This window comes from Ipomoea nil, unplaced genomic scaffold, assembly GCF_001879475.1.
Source record: "Ipomoea nil cultivar Tokyo-kokei standard unplaced genomic scaffold, Asagao_1.1 scaffold1447, whole genome shotgun sequence".
Lineage (NCBI taxonomy): Eukaryota > Viridiplantae > Streptophyta > Magnoliopsida > Solanales > Convolvulaceae > Ipomoea > Ipomoea nil.
Window position 1 is genome coordinate 451,803 of NW_017617875.1, and position 12,429 is coordinate 464,231.

A 12,429-nucleotide genomic window follows, 5' to 3' on the forward strand; every position below is an offset into this window, starting at 1 on the left:
TAAGTTGTACAAACGCTCCTACAACGGCACGTTACTGAGGTGTCTATATCCAGATGAAGCGAAGTTGGCGATAAAAGAAGTCCACGAGGGAGTATGCTCCGCGCATCAAGGGGCGTACACCATTGCGCGCCGCATCATGCTACAAGGGTATTTTTGGCCCAAAATGCTGAGGGATTGCGCCGAATATACAAAGCGATGTCCCAAGTGCCAAGAATTCCAAGCACTGCCGGGTCGACCTGCGACGAACTACACCCCGGTAAGCACCGCGATTCCTTTTTCAAGATGGGGAATTGACCTGGTAGGGGCCCTTCCCACGGGGACTGGAAGCAGAAAGTACATCATCGTGCCCATTGACTATTTCACAAAATGGGTGGAGGCCGAGCCCCTAGCGAGCATCACTGCAGCAAGGTGCAAGAGGTTTGTCGAGAAAAACATCCTGTATCGCTTCGGTATCCCCCTCCAGGTAATCACAGACAATGGTCGTCAGTTCGAGGCACGAGAATTTTCAGAATTCTTAGCAGGATGGGGCGTTAAGCATAGCCGGGTAGCGGTATCTTATCCTCAGGCGAATGGGCAAGTGGAGAATGCGAATAGAACCATCCTCGACGGCCTCAAGAAAAAGCTAGAAGTAGCCGGCGGAGCCTGGGTGGAGGAGCTCGATGGCATCCTCTGGGCCTATCGCACGACACCAAGAAGGGCCACCGGAGAAACCCCGTTCGCGCTCGCCTATGGATTTGAAGCTCGGGCCCCGGTGGAAGTAATCATACCTAGTAGAAGGGTGGAGGAATTCGAGTCAAAACAAAATGAACTCCACCAAAGGGTGGATCTAAACTTCTTGGATGAAAAGAGAGAGGCGGCATTCTGCAAGATGGAGAACTATGGTCGTCAACTAAAGTCCTACCACGACGCAAAAGTCCGACCCCGTTACTTCCAAGTCGGCGACCTTGTGCTGCGAAGAAGGGAAGCCAGCCAACCCCTTGAAGGGGGAAAATTCGCAAAAAAGTGGGAGGGGCCTTACGTCGTGGAGGAAGTCGTTCGTCCAGGGACATACAAGTTAAGAACTACAGGGGGAAGAATGATCGATCGGGTATGGAACTCGGAACATTTGATCAAATACTTTCCTTAAAAACCTTGTAGTAGTAATCATTAGAATTAGTGCTTGGCAATCGCGGTCCGTCCGCTTTACACACTAAAAGTCCTGGGAAATAACATCTTACTTTCATGGTCCGTCCATGTTACTTAATAAAACAAGCTCGTCATCATCTTTTACAAAAATTTTTGAAGTAATATCTCGTGCTCGTGGTCCGCCCACGTTTAAAAAAAAAAAACCCAAGTGGCCGAGGTGGCCGAGGCGCACGCTTCGGCCACAGGCATCGGCCACGCCTCGGCCACTCAGCCGAGGCGCATGCCTCGGCCAAGTGGCCGAGCCGCATGCCTCGGCCAAGTGGCCGAGACGCATGCCTCGGCCACGGACCGAGGCCGAGACCAAAAAAAAAAAAAAAAAAAAAAAAAACCAAGTGGCCGAGGTGGCCGAGGCGCACGCCTCGGCCACAGGCATCGGCCACGCCTCGGCCACTCAGCCGAGGCGCATGCCTCGGCCAAGTGGCCGAGGCGCATGCCTCGGCCAAGTGGCCGAGGCATGTGGCCGAGACGCATGTTTCGGCCACGGGCCGAGGCCGAGACAAAAAATATAAAATATATATATATATATATATATATATATATATATATATATATATATATATATATATATATATATATATATATATATATATATATATATATATATATATATATATATATATATATATAACAACATGTTTATTCCGAAGTAACTAGTTTATTTCGAATATTCTAAAAATAATAGCAAGTTGTTCAAAAACAGGAAGCAAATTGTTCAACGACATAACTAGAGAGCAAGGGAAAATCTCAAAGACTACAAACTACTCATGATCCGAGAGCTCCTCAATCATAATCTGATCTAGTGGAACATTGGGGACGTTGCTAGTATCGATGCCATAAAACTCGTCCACCAGAGAATCCTCCCGAGCGTCCGTGACGCCATCAGTGGATTCATTCTCAGCATCAGGATCCGGATTCTTCTCTATCACCGACAAGCCAAGGGACACGGGGTCAAAATTTGGAACCTTCTCCTTCAGCACTGAAAAGATCTCCTGTTGCTTCGTATACCGCCCAATATTAAAAGCCACCTGTGCCTCAGCCTCGACCGCCTCTTGGCCAGCCCTAGTCTTGAGGAACTCTTGGACAACCTCAGGAATGCACATAAAGTGCATCGCGTCCTCCCTAAACTCGGCGGAACTCTTATAGACCTCCACAGCCCGGCCGAGGGCGTCGGCATGGCCAGCACGGGTCCTCTCGTGGTCCTCCCGCTCCTTCACAATGGCAAGTTTAGCCGCTTCGTGCTCCTTCCTTAGGGCCTCAAGCTCGCCCTCCATCTTGCTTATAGCCTCCGCCCGAGCCAACAATGCTTGGTGTTCCTTCCTTAGCGCCCCGAGCTCGCCTTCCATCTTGCTCAAGGCCCCTTCCCGGATCGATAGCAGGTCCTTGAGGCTCTTGTTGTCCGCGTCCCTGATTTTAACATCCTCAATGAGCGAGTCCATCACCCGCCCTCGTTGGGCATGAATGATCTGTCCCTCTAGCAGGGCCTGAAAGTAAACAAAGTAAGACACACGCCAGGGCAGAGAGGGAACATTAAGTATGACAACACTAACCTCAAAACTGTGCCTGAGATAACGCTCTTGCAGCATGTTGACATCCATGGCTACAAGGTGTTCCGAGTCCGCAGGAGGAGCGATACGGGCAGCGTACTCAACCGCATCAAGACTCTTATTTATTAAAGACGCCCCGGGTGGCACGTCCATTCCTAGTCGAATCAAGTTGGTCCGAGCACGCGAGCCGGACTCAGTAGAAGCATCTCCTCGCACCTCGGGGGGTTGAGGGGAAAAGGTAACGGCCGTGGGCGTCCGAGCCGATGGAGGCTGCGTCACCCCCTCGTCAACCTCGGTTGGAATAGGCGCACGCACCTTCGGGGCGACCTTTTTTGGGGTAGGCGTACGCTCAACGTCCTTGGATGGAGTTGGCGTGCGTGCCGGCGGAGGTGGCATCACCCCCGTAGCCCTTGACTCTTCTTTCCTTTCTCCACCTTGCTCTTCTTAGGGGGGGATCCGGTCGCGACATGTATCGGCTAGTCCTCGAAGATGAAGACATGGTACCTGCAATAAAAAGAAGACAAGTTAGAGTTAGTGGTTGACGAATAAAATACTGAGTGGTAACTAAAGAGTACCCGTGGGCGTAAAAACAGCCGGATGAGTCCTCACGAAGCCTAAGCCCGCGAGCTTCCACTCGGTAGTATAATCAACGATCGATAAGAGACCATCCCCCAGTAAATCATCTACATCTCGGCGGAGGGAGGGACTCATGTCAAGAGTAGGAGGGCAACGTAAATGGGATCCCCACGTGACACGAAAGGGAAACAGACGACTCACAAGAGTGACAAAGACATATTTGGGTTTCCAATCCTTGTTATAAGTAGGACGATCCTCAAAAAGTTTGAAATGTGGCCTGCTCGAAATCTGGACGAATCCCTTACCCTCCTGAGAAGCCCTACCAACTATGAAAAGAGCCTGGAAAAGATCTAGCGTGGGTTCTATCCCTTTGTCCTTACATATAGCAAGAAAGCCCGCCATTACCTGGTGACCATTGGGAACTAGCTGACCGGGGACTATCTCATAGTGGTTCATAAAATCTACCACAAACCTATGGAGGGGAAACCGCAGCCCAACCTGTAGCGACAGAAGGTGGACCCCAAAATACTTATCCGTGGGTGGGTCGGTGATATTACCCCGAGGTTCAGGAGGGAGAGTCAGAACGTCAGGACTAAGGAGGCCTCTAATATCATCCAAATCCCGTTCCCCTAATTGAGGCTGTATGGACAAGACAAGGGACTTATCAAGAACAGAATAGGAGGCCTTGCGTTTTTTCTTCTTTTTCATTTGGGGCTTAGGTGTAGGCGAGTCAGCAGCAAATGGAAGAGGGGGAAAATTTTCGAACAGAGGGGAATCATCATATTCCTCATCAAAATCAAGTTCAACATCAATCAAGGGAGTGAGATCCATTATGAAGCCAAAGACACTAAAGTCACCTCGGTTACGGATGACCGGGGCGCACGCCTCGGCCCCTGGTCGAGGCCGCGCCTCGGCCACTTGGCCGAGGCACACGCCTCGGCCCCGATCGAAATAAAATATATATATATATATATATATATATATATATATATATATATATATATATATATATATATATATATATATATATATATATATATATATATATAATAAAATAAAAAATACATACATAAATACGTTGTAAAATAAATTACAAAATAATAATAACAGCGGAGACTTACAGAGCTGTGGCAGAAGTTGTTGAAGAAGTGCTCTCAAACTGCTCAGAGAGACAGGGGTTTATATTGGAGAGGAGGTTGAGATAAGAATGTTAAGTGAAGCAGGAAAAGATTGGGAAAGAACAAATAAGGGATTTGGTAGGCAAGTTAGGGATTTGGAAAACAAAACCAAGTATCCTAAATCAAGCAGAATTCTACACAGGATCAAATAAAATATCCTAAATCAAGAGAATTCTACACAAGATCAAAACAGATTCAGCTTTTACTCCCAAGTCAACTCAAACACATCCGTTGACTCAGGAGTAGGGGGACTGGTGACAGGATAAATGGGCTGGCACCCGACCCGGATCACAAATGGGCATTGACTCGGCATGTGGGCATTGACTCAGCATCACATGGAAACCCAACGGGCAGAACTCCAACGGTCAGGAATTCCAACAGGTGCCGTTGTTACTACCATTGAAGCCAGCATTGAAGCCCCCATTGATGAGAGAGAATTAAAGGCCAGGCTCCCACTTATGTCCCATGTTGTTACCATTAGGACTCTAAGTATAAATAGGGCTCTCCTCATCTGGTAGAGGACACATTGTACTTTCGATACTGAGAGAAGAAGCAATACAACTATTGTTACCCTCTTTTAGCATTATTATATTATTGTTTACCGGTAACGTTATTACCGTCAAATATACTATTTTTACAATTGTTTGATAAATTTAAAAGAATTTATGAACATACAATAGTGATTTTATGAACTTATAATAGCAATTTTTTATGGTAGTGATTTTATGAATATTTAATGTTGACTTTGTAATGATGATTTGTGAATGTGACTCAAAATATATTAATATGAGTGTCAAAGAAAAAGATAAATAAATTTAAGTTAAAAAAAATAAGGATGACTCAAGTAGTCAGGTTTATAATGTTATATGCATTATGGTCCATTATATAACTAGGGCATTATGAGGTAAATTATACGATCAGGTTCACTTTGTATTGTAAATCCTAATTCAAAATTATATTCACATGATATGTTTGCAGTTAACATTGAAGGTAGATAATATGATAACTACATATAAATAATAGATTAACTATAAATACATAATATGTTAACATAGAAAGATAAAATGTTAATTGCATGCACATATATGTCGTTAACATATTATGTGCTTTTAATTTATTTATTTATAGGTACATAATTTGTTAAATGGAGATACATAATATGTTAATTATAGCTATATAAATTTTGGATCAAGATTCAGGCGGTATATAATTGATGTATTTGACGCTATTTTGCTTGCTATCCCCACCATCATTGTCTAGTACATCCCAGTTTGATGGATGGCCTTTTTTATTCATATATTATTGTGTAAAACGCCAAGCAACTGAAGTCGTTGTAGTATAGTGGTAAGTATTCCCGCCTGTCACGCGGGTGACCCGGGTTCGATCCCCGGCAACGGCGCTTTATTTGTTTTCAACAATTTTTGGTTTTCTTGTGTTTTAGAATAAACGGAAATATTAACCAACAAAATAATCCGACCTTCCGGATTCGAACCAGAGACCTAAGGATTTCAGTTCAAACGCAAACTACAGTCCTCCGCTCTACCAACTGAGCTAAGGTCGGATACATTGTTGCATTCCAAATAATATTTATGTATACAATTTAAACAGGACTAAGATACTATTATTATTATGGTTAGAAAATAGAAATATCTAGTTAAGAATATGCATTGACATCGAACATCACTCCAATATTATTTCCTTCATTTTCCCCGTTTTCTTTCTCTAGTTTCCTATTCTTCAATGTTTGTTTTCAAATTTGAGAAATATAAGGTAATTCTAGTCAAGTTGGTTAGAGTATTAGTTTACAATTTACCTACTGCATGTTTACAATTTACATACTGAATGTTCATAATTTACACATTGAATGTTCACAATTTGAATTATGAATATTCAGTCAATTGTGAATATTCAGTATATAGATTATGTATTTTGATCCAGGTCCACCTTGCAAGGTGGACCCGAGTCCATGGCATAACTATTGTTCAGTTTCACATTAGCCTTATCAGGTTGAACCTAATAGATTTTCTGGTCGAGTTTAAAATGTTTGTCCCTAACCCTAATATCTTAGGTTGTTGAGATTATTAAGCGGGCTCAATTAAAAGTTTTTAACATTTTCAAATTGACATTCTAAACTTTTAATTTTAATAAACTAGCACATTTACACTAATAAATATAAAATTATACATCATTCAAAATTCAATTAATCTAAATCTCCATTTCCAAATTTCTACTAAAAGTAATTAATTAATATACTTACACTATAATATAATAATTATAATGAGGATTTTATTTTTTATTATTTATTTTCATAAACATATTTTATTTTGTAATAAATTTATTAATATATATATTAAAATTTTATTTACAAATTTAATAAAAAAAATGCTAAATGTGAGCTTACATATAAAATCTTTGTATATTTTGTTCCACAACAGTAAAATAAAGAACAGTCTAGATCTTAAGTTATTAAGATTATAGGGCTAACCCGTTCAAGTCATTAGACTTATTAGTTTTGAGTTCATTGGTCTAAAATATTTTGATACTAACCTTAAAAAATTTTCTGTCTTATTAGACTAACTTATCAGTTTCAGGTTAAGATTGACATTTCTAATGTTTGTCCTATAACTTAAAACCCCAAAACACAATTTTTCTTAGAGAAAATAACCCCATTTTTTGCAGGTTATAGCAAAGTAATAGAATTAAGCTCTCTGTAATTAGCACTAACATTTTTAGTTCTTTACTTCTTTAGTTGTCAGCGATGCAATGTTGTTAAATTATTATTCAAAAATGAAGTATTTCTATAAAGAATTATTAATGATTGGAAAATTGCACTTACTGAGTTACGGATGGTTATGCCGTGAAATCGTGTCTACCTTGCAAGGTGGACAATGGACACGATTTTATGTTCATAATTACTGAACTCTATGTTCATAATTTTTTAACTTCATATTCACAATTATTGAACTCTATATTCATAATTATAGTGTTCACAATTTTTTAACTTCATATTCACAATTATTGAACTCTATATTCATAATTACAGAATTTTATGTTCATAATTATAGAACTCTATATTCATAATTTTTGAACTCTATATTCACAATTATGAACAGTTTTAAAACCATATTCACCTTGCAAGATGGACACAGTTCCACAGAATAATTTGTCCTGAGTTACTTAGTTAGGCCTTTCATTTTCCCTTGATCCCATCTGGGGCACCAGTTGGGCACTTGGCCTGAATCATTACCCATTGCCCTAACCATACTAATTATACGAAAACTGTTTCAGTTGGGCCTTTCATTGTCCCTTGATCTCTTTTGGGGTACTTTACGGCAAATTATTGTGTGGATCACGACATAATAAAAAGTACATTTTTAATATATTAAATGTATATTATTTTTGTATTGAATGTACATTATATAATATAATGTACACTCAATACAAAAATAATGTACATCCCCTGAATATAATGTACATTATTTTTGTACTGAATGTACATTATTTTACATTATACAAATTATGATCTACACAACTTGTGTGGACCATGGTCCACACAATAATGATTGGTAAACCGTAGGCCTGAATCATTATTCGTGGCAAATTATATCGTGCACCACGGTGCATAATCGATTATGCTCCGAGCTTCAAAACGACATCGTTTTGTTTAATGAAAAGAAACGGCACCCTTTTCGTGCCGTTTCGCAAAAAGTAACTCTGTTATTCAGTTTCATTTTTTATACACTGCAGTTTCAATTCAACACAACTGCAGTTTTATTTCGATATAACTACAGTTTCATTCAACATTTATACACTCAAATATGTGAAAATGTTATTTAATTTTATTTTATATACACTATAGTTTCATTAAAACACAACTACATGATCATTTCGATATAACTACAGATTCATTGCATAATATACACTCAAATATGTGAAATATTATTCAGTTTCATTTTATATACACTGTAGTTTCATTTCACCACAACTACAGTATCATTTTGATATAACTGCAGTTTCATTTCACCACAACTACAGTATCATTTTGATTAACTGCAGTTTCATTTGATAATCTATAAAATAATACGTAAGGCAATGTCGGTTTAGATACACTGTAGTGTCAGTTTAGATACATTGTAGTTTCAGTTGGTAATTAACACACAAAAAAATGCGCGCTCCGTTAACCGTAACGGCACTCCGTTTCTTTACTTAAAGAAACGATGTCGTTTTGACTGCGGTGCACATGCATCGCGGTCCACGATATAACGAATGATTACTCGTTGCCCAATCATTATGATATGAACTATGAGTTGTTATACCATGGACTATGGTCTACCTTGCAAGGTGGACCCTAGTCTTAAACGACCTATAAATTGTGTATTTATAGTATGAAATTGTGAACTTTTAAAATATAAATTGTGTTTCTAAGTTAAAAAAAGTAATAATTGTAGAAGGAAATTTTTGAATACAATACAAGGTTATCAAATCCTAATATGTTTAATATTGTGTGACTGTAGTATTTGAAATGAACTTGTGAATACAAAACAATGTAATCAATTATATATATGTTAACATTGGTTGGCATGAATTGCATTAGCATTGAATTGCAATTCAATGAAATGATAAACTACATTGTTTGGTTGGAGGGAATTGTAATTGCATGGAATTACAATTCCCTCAATTCATTGAATTGCAATTCATAGGTCCCCCCTATGAATTGCAATTCAATGAATTCATCCATACAATGAAAAGGGAAAAGGAAGTAAATGACATACTTGCCCTTTGAATGTTATAATTAATATTATTATATAAGGGTATTTTAGTCTTTATATCACTTCTCCCATTTCCATTATTTCTCCCTACCAAACAATGTAAATGTAATTTCTACTTTATTCCCACCTTATTCTTTTCCCACCGAATTACAATTCCTTTCCCCCTTAATTCCTTCATTCCAACCAAACGTCCTGTTAGTATGTAAATTGTGTAGCTAAGTCAGAACAACATCAACATTCAAAATTGTTTTAAAAAATAAAAAAAAAATAAAAGTGATTTAAAAAAAAAAAGTAAGATGGCATCGTTTTGTAGGAAAACGACGCCGTTTTGGACCCGAGTCTACCTTACAAGGTGGACCCGGCTCCATAGAATAATATGCATGAACTATGGTCCATACAGTTGTGTGGATCACAAATAAAAGGTACATTTTTTGTATATATAAAGTACATTATTTTGAAAATATATTATTTGAGTATTGAAAGTATATTACTTTGTATACTATCAAATAATGTATATTTAGTACTTTTAGTATATTAAAATTGTATCATGTATTAATTGAAAGTACATTATTTGAATACTGAAAATATATTATTTTGTAAAATGTACATTCAGTATACAAATAATATATTTTTAGTATATTAAATATATATATATATATATATATATATATATATATATATATATATATATATATATATATATATATATATATATATATATATATTTTATAGTCCACATAACCCAGTGTGAACCATGGTCCATATAAAAATTTGCCCTCGTCAATCATTATTACATGGACCATGTCCACACAATTGTGTGGCCATAAATAAAAGGTACATTTTAAATATACTAAGGATGCATTATTTATGTACTTCAACTACATTTTTGAAAAGTACATTTTTAATATATTAAGAGTACATTATTTTATATAATGTACCTTCAGTACAAAACTATTGTACTTTTAATATATTAAAAATGTACCTGATGTTCATGGTCCACACAATTATGTGGATCATGGTCCACACAATAATTTGCCTCGGAAAATCAATTGGGGTCGACCTCGCATTATGGACTCAATTTCAAAACAATATCCAGATTATGTCTACAGTTAACATATTATGTATTTTAAGGTATTAAATTATGTGTTTATTATAAAGTTAATAAGTCGCCCCCGTTGGAAGTCAGACTTGTAACTTTTTGGTTACCAACTCAACAACCTCACCAATTTAGCTGGAATTACCCCACAAATAGGATAGATATGTATACATAATACTGAAGCGATTACAAATAGGATAGATAGAAAGGTATACCATTCCTTACAGTCAGACATGTAAACAACTTTCCTAGCAATGCTACAAAGAACTTGAATCGCAGAATGTTTCACAAATTTGAAGCTGAATTCATTAGATGAATTTAACGCTTCTTTAATATTATTGAAGAATTGATCAAATGTAGTCAAGACTAATTTTGGTTGAAAAGTCTTTTACACCACCTGAGTATATGTTTTCCATCTGTCGTTCATTGACAATATATCTATCGAGCTGAGATGAAGATGCACTTTTACATTGTCATCTTTGTCACCCAGGATGAAGTTCACATACGTCATGACCAACTTATATGTTTCACACTTATGAAGCAAAGAACTCGTCAAAAGAAACAAGAGGAAAACAAACTCGTCAAAAGAAACGAGAGGAAAACAAACTCGTCACAAAAACGAGAGAAAAACACAAGAAAAAATAGAACATGAAAGAAAAAGGAAGCAGCAGTACACCTCTTGAACTTTATTTTACGGATCCACGGGAATAAAACCACTTATTTATCCAGATTTGGCGGAATCCTTAAGCTTTAGATCCTTGGAACTACCGCAACTTCCTTGAAGGATTGGTGGCTGAATCGGTACTGGACTTTATTATGAAATTAAAAAAAAAAAAAAAAAAAAAAAAAAAGGAGATCGCCGGCTAAGAAACAAAGCTCCGTCAAAGACACAAAGCTTCGGCCAAAGGTCGTCGATCACCGGATGAAGAAACGCTAAAAAAAAAAAAAAAAAAAAGCAATGTTTTGTGAGACATAAAGAGAAATTTCGAGAGAATTAGGTTTCAAGAGTATTGCACCCCCTTCAAACTATATAGGTTTTGGTTTTCCGTTAAAAGGTTCAATATTGGTTTTAAGTTAATAGATTTTTATTTTGATTTTCGGTTAAAAGGTTCAATTGTATTAATTTGACAAATTCACTCAACTACATCAAATTCAAAGCGAACCGTTGAAGTAGTCAATTCGAATTTTTATTTTATTTTTATAAATTTAGTAGCCTGATTGTTGTTTCATGCATACTTTGAGGACTTATTAGATATTTTTTCGTTAAAAAAAAAAAAAAGAATTGATGAGGAGAAAACTAGTTATAAAGTTAGATATTCAATTAAAACAATGAGTAAAAGATATTTTTGGTCCTAAACTTATAGTGACACTGACAATTTTGGTCCTCCATAAAAAAAAAAAAAAAAAACAGACAATTTGTTGACATTGTTATTGTGACGAGGACAATTTTAGTCTTCCATCACTCTTCTCGTTAGATGCCCCGTTTTGAGAGGGGTATTTGTGTCTTTTCAATGTCCTTCTGAGCTATTAGAACGACATTGATTTCGCTTTCAAGCTTCCTTCCCCATTGCCCACTTGGCCTCTCAGGTCCTTTAATTTCTGCATATATATTCTCAACTTTCTTGATGAATATAATAACGTTAGTTGTCATTATTGTTCATTGTTAGACCATTCTTTAAGTTTGTTGTTTCTCAAATTAAAGTTCTGATCTTTGCAGTGTTTTTTGTATGTTATGTACAGGCGGTGAATTTGGGAGTGGATATATTGATCTGGGAGGGCTCCATGGTTGCCAGATTTCAGCTTTCGACGAGGTTTGGGTAACGTACGAAGGAGGGTCCGACAACCTGGAGGCGAAAATCTTTGAGCCATTGTCCATCGCACACGGTTTTTCCGTTCTGGGTTACTACAAGCAGCCCAACAACCAGCCGCTTTTCGGTTGGGTTTTGGTCGGAAAGGACAACAGTAGCGGCGGTGACGACATTCTCAAGCTGCCGAGTGATTGCGCTCTTGTATGGAGCAGTGAGACTCTGAAAATCAACCAAACTAGCCCCGCCTATATCTGGCTACCTGTTCCGCCGGAG

General features: G+C 37.8%; 2 non-coding genes across 2 annotated transcripts; one reads left to right on the forward strand and one right to left on the reverse strand.

Moving 5' to 3' along the window:
* Positions 1-5,810: 5,810 nt before the first annotated feature.
* On the forward strand, positions 5,811-5,882 carry TRNAD-GUC. Its single transcript has one exon. It is a non-coding gene; the product is annotated as a tRNA-Asp (tRNA).
* Positions 5,883-5,954: 72 nt separating this feature from the next.
* On the reverse strand, positions 5,955-6,044 carry TRNAY-GUA. Its single transcript is given in 2 exon segments — positions 5,955-5,990; positions 6,008-6,044. It is a non-coding gene; the product is annotated as a tRNA-Tyr (tRNA).
* Positions 6,045-12,429: the final 6,385 nt, after the last annotated feature.